The sequence below is a fragment of the Adiantum capillus-veneris genome, chromosome 23 (assembly GCF_014529385.1).
Source record: "Adiantum capillus-veneris isolate H3 chromosome 23, ASM1452938v2, whole genome shotgun sequence".
Taxonomy (NCBI): Eukaryota; Viridiplantae; Streptophyta; class Polypodiopsida; order Polypodiales; family Pteridaceae; genus Adiantum; species Adiantum capillus-veneris.
In genome coordinates, this window is record NC_140953.1 from 121,843,641 (window position 1) to 121,853,311 (window position 9,671).

A 9,671-nucleotide genomic window follows, 5' to 3' on the forward strand; every position below is an offset into this window, starting at 1 on the left:
ACATGCAAAAAACTAGCCTCACAGTGCATAGTTGTCACCCTGCTGCATTCATCCGCACAACTGGCACACAACTTTTTCCAATAATGCATCCAACCACCACGTGAAGTGGCCCCAAAAGATGGTCCTCATGATGACCTTTCTACATAATTATCACAAGAAAACACGCATGTTGTGTCCATACTTATCCACGTGCAAATTGACCCCATCCAACCTGTTGATGACACTAGATGCCATCTAACGCACCTGCTTACCTCATGTCATCGGCCTATGGATAGCTTCTTCGAGAAGTTTTATGTGCTACCAACTCCTCATTATTATAGAAAACAACACATTGGTACTGGTGATAGTGAAAATCGATGCACTATGTACATGTTGTACTACCTGTATACATGTGGGCCCGACGTAACCACCTGGATTTGGGAAATGGGCAATCCTTTATTCGATGCACCATGCATGTGTATATACATATGCACAATCCCTTGCTCCAAAAAACTCATGACACCGTTTATTATCCCACATTAAATGATCAGTTTAATATGAGAAAATCATTTGGGTTGGTTAGATATTAGATATTTAATGACATTACCTCTCTCTTGAAATCATACTCGTCCTCGACTAGGAGGTAAAAGAGATAAAGTCAATGTCATTAGTCAATTTGTCTTAGCGAGTAGAGGATTCCTTTTTACCCTATGACATCATTCCAAGATGGATGACTAATCTATTTGGTGATTGGGAGATATAGCTACCACAAGTATGTATGCTCTTTAGTCCATTTCATCTTTCCAAGTAGAGTGACAAATTCTACATGGTGTTTGAGAGACATCGTCATCCCAAACATGATTCTTAGTATGCATATTACTTAAAATTTGTGCACAATAAAGAGAGTATTAGTCTTATAAGACAAAATATTGATCATTAAAAGAAACATGTACATTTGCTTACTCTAATGTAGCATTGTAAGCATTGACAAGGTTCATACTATCCTTAAGATGGATTCCTTGCATCCATCTAGCATCTTTAAAAGGATAATTTTTGAACTTAATAAGATACCGTCGGATAATCTTACCATGTCATAGTACCTTGCCTTCATGCGAAGGATAGCTTCGGGTTGTAGTACCTCTTCTTGATCGTCGATTTCTCAATAATTGGTTCATTTGGAGGCTCTCCTTTGTAGGGCTTGAGTAGGCTCACATGAAAAGCATTGTGTATGAGTCAATGGTTAGGCAACATGAGTTGATAAGCCACCTCATTGATTGGATTCAAAATTTGAAAAGAACCATAGTATCTTTTTGCTAGTTTAGCATAATACTTTTGATGGCCCGTAGGATTTTTGCCCGTCGTTTGCCTCAATTGAGCCTTAGGAAAATTAAGTAAGACCCAATCATTTTCTTTGAATGTTAAGGCCCTTCTGTGCTTGTCAGTAGCAACTTTTATCCTTAGTTGGGAGATGGATATAGCTTCCTTAATCTTTTGAAAAGATGCTTGCAGGTCACGGCTATACTCATCGGGCAGCGAAGATCTTCCCATGTACTTTAAGTAGCAAGGGACTTTTAGGTCTTCCCTCTATGATTTCAAAAGGTAATTTTCCCATAGAAGTATGGATAGTATTATTATACGCATACTCTACAATAGGTAAGTATTTTTCCCATTGTGAGCGTTGATCTACTTCTGTAACATAGGTCTTTATTAGATCAAGAATCGTAAGATTGGCTATCTCACTTTGGCCATCCGTTTGTGGGTGATAGGCCGAAGAGAAATTCAATCTTATACCTAGATTTTTGAAGAGACCTTTCCAAAAATTATTGGTCATTCTAGGATCTCTATCTGACACGATGGATGTTGGCAATCCATGGTGTTTGAAAATCTGTGACATGAAGAGAAGTGCCATTTGGTGTGCCTTAATAGCCCTCTTGACAGGGATAAGTGTACTTGCTTGCTAAACCTATCGCCTATTGTCCATATTTCTGTATTCCCATGGATAATTTTGGTAATTCAAAGATAAAATCGATGGATATACTCTTGTTACATTTTTTTCCAAGAGCGATTGTTGCAATTTTTTCCGAGAGCGAGTGCTATCTTTATATCCCCGCATCGTTGAACCATGGCATGCATACGAATTTTCGTCACCGCTACTGTGTTGCACTTGTTTGCATCAGCATTATCACTATCAATATCGTGATTGTTTGAGATGCCGTGCTTAAGCTTCATCGAGGAACGTTGGTCGTTTTTGCAGTGCTCGAGAAACTCAAAGTTTACAGCAGGATCGCAAATGATGGTCGCGACAAGGATGAACCAGAAATACTAAAAGGATGTTTGTAGTGTACATTTTAATTTCATGTGCTCATTCCATTTACAAGGTTATAAGGTTGCAGTTTTTAGAGCAGGCATAATAACAAAATAAAGAAAAATGAAGGGATGCCTTTTGGGGGTTCGTGTCTGCTCGTGAGAGAGAAGAGGGAGATGGGGTTTCCATTTGAGAGGGCCGGCTGCTAGGGAAGCATGTTGTGAGCATTTGTGAGAGTTTCTTGAGTGCATACGTTGTTTACTGTGTGTGTATTTTCCTATTCCAAACCAAGCCAAAGGGGGAGGCGAGGGCTCGGCCCTGTTGAAATCCAAGAAAGAGAAAGAGAGAGAACCTCTCTGAGTGAAATCGAAGAAAGAGAGAGAACCTCTCCGAGGAATTCGAAGAGAGAGAGAGAGAGAGTTTCTCAATTCTGAGTGCTGCCGAGAACCAGAGGGAGAGAGAGGGTTCAACCCTGCTGTAAACGAGAGAGGGCTCGGCCCCGCTGTGTGCTGCCTTGAGTCGAAAAGAGAGAAAAGGGGCTCAGTCCTGCTGTGTGAGAGAATTCGAAGAGAGAGAGAGAGAGAGAGAGAGGGAGAGTGCCTGAGAGGCCTCGTCTGTGGGCTCCCATGAGCAGAGGGAGAGTGCCTGAGTCGGTTCCTCTGTGTGCTTCCGAGAACCAGAGAGAGAGAGGGTTTCCCCTGCTGTGCGTGAGAAAGTCGAAGAGAGAGAGAGAGGGTTTCCCCTTGCTGCACGACGACAGAGCTAGGGAGAGAGGGTTTTTTTTTTAAAAGGGAAGAGCTTTGAATTAATTAAAATATACAAGGGGAGTTTCCCCCACAGGAAAGAGGGAGAGTTAGAGAGAGAATCTCTCCGTGCGGGCTAGAAAGAAAAAAAAAGAGTTATTGGAAGAGAGAGAGAGAGAGGGTTTTGCATTGAGCACAATCGAACTTGGGTGCGAGAGGAAGAGAGAGAAGTTGAGAGAGAGCATGAAAGCGCCGAAAGCGTGAGTGAGAGAGAGAGAAATTGCATCTAAATTAAAGGGGAGAGAGTGGCTCACCGTCAAACGGTGAGCGGTGCTCTGCCGCTATTTTTTATTTCACTCGCAGATTTCAAGCATTATCACAAAGACGGCCATTGAAGCTTCGACTACCGTCAAACTGCACAAGTGATGGCGCAACGTTCGCCATTAAAGTGAAGATTTCTTGCTTAGCTATTTGCACACTTCACGCACTGTCATTTTCATATAGCCGCTCGTAGCAAACCTCTGTGAAAAGTTATAATTTAACAAAAATAGTGAGTCTTTGTAAAATTTAATCCTCGAGGGTCGTAAGAATCACTCTGAATCTCGGCACAGAGTTTCGACTTTCGACACAATGATTTCAAAGATAAGTTTTCTCTTCTTCGTTCCCTTTTGGTATAAAAACAAAGCAAATATTTGTAAAAACGATTTACGTTCAGACATCATAATATAGACACAATTTGTGTATATTCCCATTGTGTCAGTTCGCAAGCATTCACTATAACATTTTGTTACAAATCTTCACCATCTTTGTACCTGTGTCGTGTTTGTTATTTGCAAGTGTCTCTATATTCCAACCACTCCAGCGCTCCTTGGTAGCGGACACTTAGCACAATATTTTATCTTGAAGTTCCCTCCATCTTTCTCATTGGGTTTTGGGGGGGCTCATATTGCACATATCATATATCTTTGTTGGGTATCTAGGGGGGTTTTCTTGGGTCTTTGTCCTCTTCGCCTTGTCCATCCAGATATTTACCAAACAGTGGCACGCCCGGTGGGACCTTGACTTAGTCGAGGTTCCGCGACACGAACCTACTTGGAAGGGGACGTATGCACAGTGATAAAGAGTGGCGAGAACATCTTAGGGAGAGCGAGCGAGCTAAGAGATATCATAGGAGGGAAAAGGAAAAATCATTACAAGGGCATTCTAGCTCGGCAACTCCTTCACAACAACAGATTCCAAAAGTATCAACTCCACCAGGGAAAGGTCCGTCGGGTACCTCATTTTCTGTCCATATTCCCATCATGGCCCAACCCTTTGCAATCTAGTCACCCCTAGTGTTACCAGTTAATCTCGCTCGCCCTGATGCACCGTTGATCCCACTCTCGACATTTCATGGGTCGCCCTTGAAGGATCCTACTGCCCATGTAAACAATTTTAAAATTGTTTGTTTGACATCACATATTGTCGAGGAGAGACATGTAATGACTTATTTTAGCACCACACTAAAAGGAGAAGCTTCGAATTGGTTTTCCAAGCAGCAAGCAAATTCTATTCCTAGTTTTGCCGATTTTGAGCAAAAATTCGTAGCCGCTTTTCGCAAACCTCCAATTTTTTTTTCATTTTTTGAGCAGTTACTCTCCTTTAAGCAAAATTATCCGCATGAAAGCATCGAGCAAGCCGCCACCAGATTCAAGAATTTTCTCAACCATTATACTCTCACTTTTAACATTGATCCTCTTACCATCATGGAATCATTTCTTAGAGGATTGCATCCTAGTATTCAAATTTTAGTGAGAGCTCAGGCTCCACAAGATTTAAATACTACTATCACGTCTGCTATTAATGTGGAGAGTTTCTACAAGTGCGCTTATGAACCACAACTAGTTGCGACACCATCTCCATCGTATTACCCATGGCTAGCACCACACTCTCTACCCATGTCCACTCCGACTTTATCTTTACCAGCCCCATCTTATGTACCCCAATTACAATCGACACCACCTCTACAATTACCACCTCTTCCCCCACTCCAACTTCAAGCTACACCATCGCCTCTTTCACTCCTAGCACCCACACCTGTTATAGACACTTCCTCTTCATCCACCTCTCCACATCTCCCAGCACCAGTTTCTCATGCTTCCCAACCTTTTGTGACTTATCCTCAATCTACTTCTACCATTGCACCTTCCATGCATCACAAGGGTGGGGATGGTTATGAGAGCACTGCATCTAGTATTGGGGACTTGAAAGACATGATGACTAATTACATGAACCAGCTAAATGAAAACATGAAAGCTGTGACTCTAGATGTGAACTTTTTGAAGCGCCAACAAAATTTGTTGTCCGCTCGCCGCCTTGAGCCTAATCCCACTAAGATTGTGTGTCGTGCTTGTGGCGTACCCGGCCATCTCTCCAAAGACTGTCCCACAGTCATCTGCACTTATGAGCGATGTTTGGGAAAGGGACATACTGAAGGAAATTGCTATATCAAGATGCGCCACATGATGAATAACAATTCTACAATACCACTGCCAGACCTCATGAACCATCGTAGCGGGAATGAGAGGCCCCCAGGACCTAGTTGGACACTTTTACAAAGAGGGTCTCCTAGTTCTCCAACCATGGCTTCTTCTAGTTTGGCACCCACAAAAACCGATAATCCATCAGTTAATATGATTGAATCTGTTGCATTGCCTGTACATGCCATTACACAAAAATGAAAAGAGAAAATTGTTGAGGAGGAGAGAGACCCTACACCCGATGTTGCTACCCTCCCACCCACCTGTGTAGTGTTCATGTTCCCAACCCTTTGCCCCAACCTCGTCATGTTCGTATTCACCCTACCCCAAGTAACTTATTCCCTCCTATACCTTCTTTCGACCTTGTTGCTGCTCTTAATCGAATGGAGTTTACCATGTCCCTACCACAATACCTTCTCACTTCTCCTTCTAGCCGTGCCCTTTTGAGAAGGTACTGCAGAGATTTGGGTTCTTCAAAGAGGGTGAGTCCTATTCTTCCTGCTGTTCAGAAGGTGGATTCCCTTCTAGCTGAGCGAGAGTGTCCCCGAGTGGAGTGCATGATCCACCAACTTGTGATCCCACATACTATAGTTGATGGCAGGTCGGGCGTCAATGTTTTGAGTTACACAACCTTTTCCAAGCTTGGGTTATCTTTTAATGGGGTTCCATTACTGGGTTACGCATGGGCGATCACCGTTCTGTGAGTGCTGAGGGTTTCATCCAGGGTTTGCTTATTACTGTGGCAGGCGAAACTGTGGAGATTGATTGTTATGTTTTGCGTCTTAGTCCGGGACTTGGGCAGTACTAGCTTCTTTTGGGGAGACCTTGGATATGGCGGACCGATTGCGTCATTGATATCCCTAGAGGACAGTTGTTTTTGGGTCGGGGATCTTCACGGATAGTTCTGCCAGCTTACCCTTCTTCTATTACAAGTCCTGGGGTTACTTCAAAAATTGAGAGTGATGCTGATGATGACCGCAGTTCTACTTCTTCTTGTACACCTAGTTCTTATTTTATTTACCCTGATGCTATTGGGATTACCCTTTATGAAAATGTGGAGACTCCACCTCTGGCTAGAGAGGAAGACACTATGAGGGTTCCTATAAAAGGAGAGGACAAAGTGGTGCTTTTGGGCGCTTCTTTAGAGTCACCATTAAGAGAGGAGGTTATTTGTTTATGTAAGGAGTACCATGACATTTTTGCATGGGATTACACGGAGTTGAAAGGTTTCCCACCCGAGTTAGTTGTGCATCGCATCCCACTTAAGCCTGGTGTTGTTCCTGTACGTCAACATCAATGTCGATTACTGGAGCATTATAGAGAAGCGGTATATATGGAGATAAAAAAACTTTTAGAGGCTGGGTTAATCTTTCCCATGGATAACACTGAGTGGGTTTCCCCTATTGTTGTTGTACCTAAGAAAAACAAACAGATTCATATATGTGTTGATTATAAACAACTTAATAAGGCTACTATCAAAAACTACTACCCTTTGCCTTTTATTGATTAGATTTTAGATGCTTTAGCTGGGAGGGAGATTTATAAATTTATGGATGGGTTCTCAGGATACAACCAGATGGCTGTAGCTGATGAAGATAAGCTTAAAACCACTTTTACCACCATCTTTGGGACATTTGCATATCATGTCATGCCATTTGGGTTATGCAATGCTGGGGCATCTTATCAAAAGTATAAGCATGAGAGTTTTCGTGATGACCATATAGACTTTCTCAAAATATTTATGGACGACATAGGCGTGAGGACCACTCGAGCGAACTTTCTTAAAGCCCTCCACTATGTGTTTCAAAAGTGTCGAGAGAATTCCATTGCATTGAATGCTCGCAAGTGTGTGTTTAGAGTTTCATATGGCATTTTATTGGGACACCTTATTAGTGCACATGGGATAGCTATGGACCCTACGAAGGTTGACGCCCTCCTTGCATTTCCTGCACCTACCACTGTTCGTCAGGTTAGGGGTTTTCTTGGGGATGCTAAGCATTATAGCCACTTTATTAAAGATATGGCTCATCTTATTTTACCACTCAATACCCTTTTGAGAGTTGAGCAAAAGTTTATTTGGGGGACACCTCAAGAGACCTCTTTTTCTTCCCTTAAAAGTGCATTTACTAAGGCCCCTATTCTTAAGCCACCAGATGCTTCCAAACCTTTTCATTTATTTTCCGCTTGCTCACATTCAGTTTTATCTAGTTGCATTGCTCAACTTTATGATGAAAAAATGCATCCCGTTGCATATTATAGTCGCAAACTTAAAGACGTAGAGACACGCTACACTTGGGTAGAACGGGCTTGTTTAGCTATTGCTGAGAGTGCTAGGAAGTTTTGCACATATTTATCCATGCAGCTCTCCATTATATATGTGACAAAGGACTCATTACGACTTATGATGAATAGGTTGGAGCCCCCTGTGTGAGGTCCCCACCCCGCCATATCAAACAGCGGATTTGATGGTGAACCTGGTGGCCACTAGATCTATAGTGGAATCAAACAAAGTGGTTTAGGGTTCAGCTAGCGGACGATCTCTCATCACAAAGTAAGTCGAGCTCGAGCCTACTAGCAATGAGATCTAGCTCCACCTCACAGGGGAAGCGTACTTAAACCATCTAGCGATCCTAAGACCCACCTTCCAAGAGAAGAGAAACCTCGAGTGCCTTTTTTTCCATGTTTTAGAGGCACGTACACTTGAGACTTTGCCGCTCTAGGGGCAATGAGTAATACTAACGTCTATTTATAACACTATGGGGACGGAGAGTTCCCGACCAATCGGGACCACCCTTCTCATAGGCATTGGCAACCTGAGCCAAGCCCCCACTTTCCACCCCCACACTCACACTTCCTTGTGTGCCCTAATTACTACCGCAGTGGTTGTTCAACATAAAAGTTCCTTGGTTAAATTCCGATTCACAAGTTCGTTAAGACAGCCCTTCAATCAGTATTGCACAGCGGCACCAAGAGAGAGTTCTAGTAAAAATTCTACTCAAACTTATTCATTAAAATTCCAATGTTCTGGAGGTACAACATCCCCCCTCTAGCGAGATTTTACTCCTCCCGTTGTCGCCTAGCTGCCCATACAACTAGGTATGTCCACCGCATAGAAAGCACGACATGGACATTCCCACCGCTTAACCAGCAGACGTGGGTTCCCACCGCTTAACCAACAGTCGTGGATTCAAGAGCCCTTAACCAGGAACTCTGCCCCTGTGATCAGGAGGGGGTTCATGACTAATTCAACATTGGAAATAGAATGAACATGCCGAGCTAAATTTTCCCTAGCAGACATTCTTTCCTATTGCAACCAGTATATCCATCAACCATTTCTTTCCTACTTTAGACTTTAATATACAAATGAATTCAATTGCCGAGGTTTCCATCGGATTCTCCAACATGTTTGGGGATATGTTCATTCCTAGCTAAACGTATGCAATGTTAAATTAAACAACTTGAATAAAACTATGATCTACCTCTTCCATTTCTTCGTCATTAGCTCGTGAGATGGCCGGTATTTGTTCTTCCATGGGAGCTTTTCCCTTCCCGTTCACCTTGCTCGTTCCTGCCTCCTGGTCGTGGGCTCCACCAAAGCAAGTCCTCTTAACCGGGGCCATTTTAAACTCACTACTTTAAATAATTAACTTGGAGAAAAGAGCTAATGTCCGCAAGGGTCATAACAAGCCAATGATAGATTAGCAACATCAAACAATGCCTGCTACATGAGAGGTTTAGATTTTCCCATATAGAAATCATTATGGATGACACATAATCCTATGGGAACCGGCTCTAAAGATAATTATTCGGCTTACATGATTAAGAATAATAGGATTTCACTAATGGAATTACTAGAGAGATGAATTAAGCATGATTAATCTCTTTCTTAGCAATTAGAGGGTGCAGAATCACCGCATGCATAGGTGTGAGAAAAACCACCTCTTAGAGACTTAATGACATATTAATCTTACCTTAATTATATCATAATTCATAACAGAGATGAATCTAAATCAGCTACAATATTAATGCGTGATAGAAAGAGTGATTCTCATCAATCTACACAATTACCAGCTTACCGATTAATTTCTATGCTACCTAGAGAGAGAAAATTCTAATAATCAGCTA

General features: G+C 42.4%; 1 pseudogene; it reads left to right on the forward strand.

The window, feature by feature from the left end:
- The first annotated feature begins 4,772 nt into the window (after positions 1 to 4,772).
- LOC147428468 (uncharacterized) lies at positions 4,773 to 5,532 on the forward strand (annotated as a pseudogene).
- Positions 5,533 to 9,671: the final 4,139 nt, after the last annotated feature.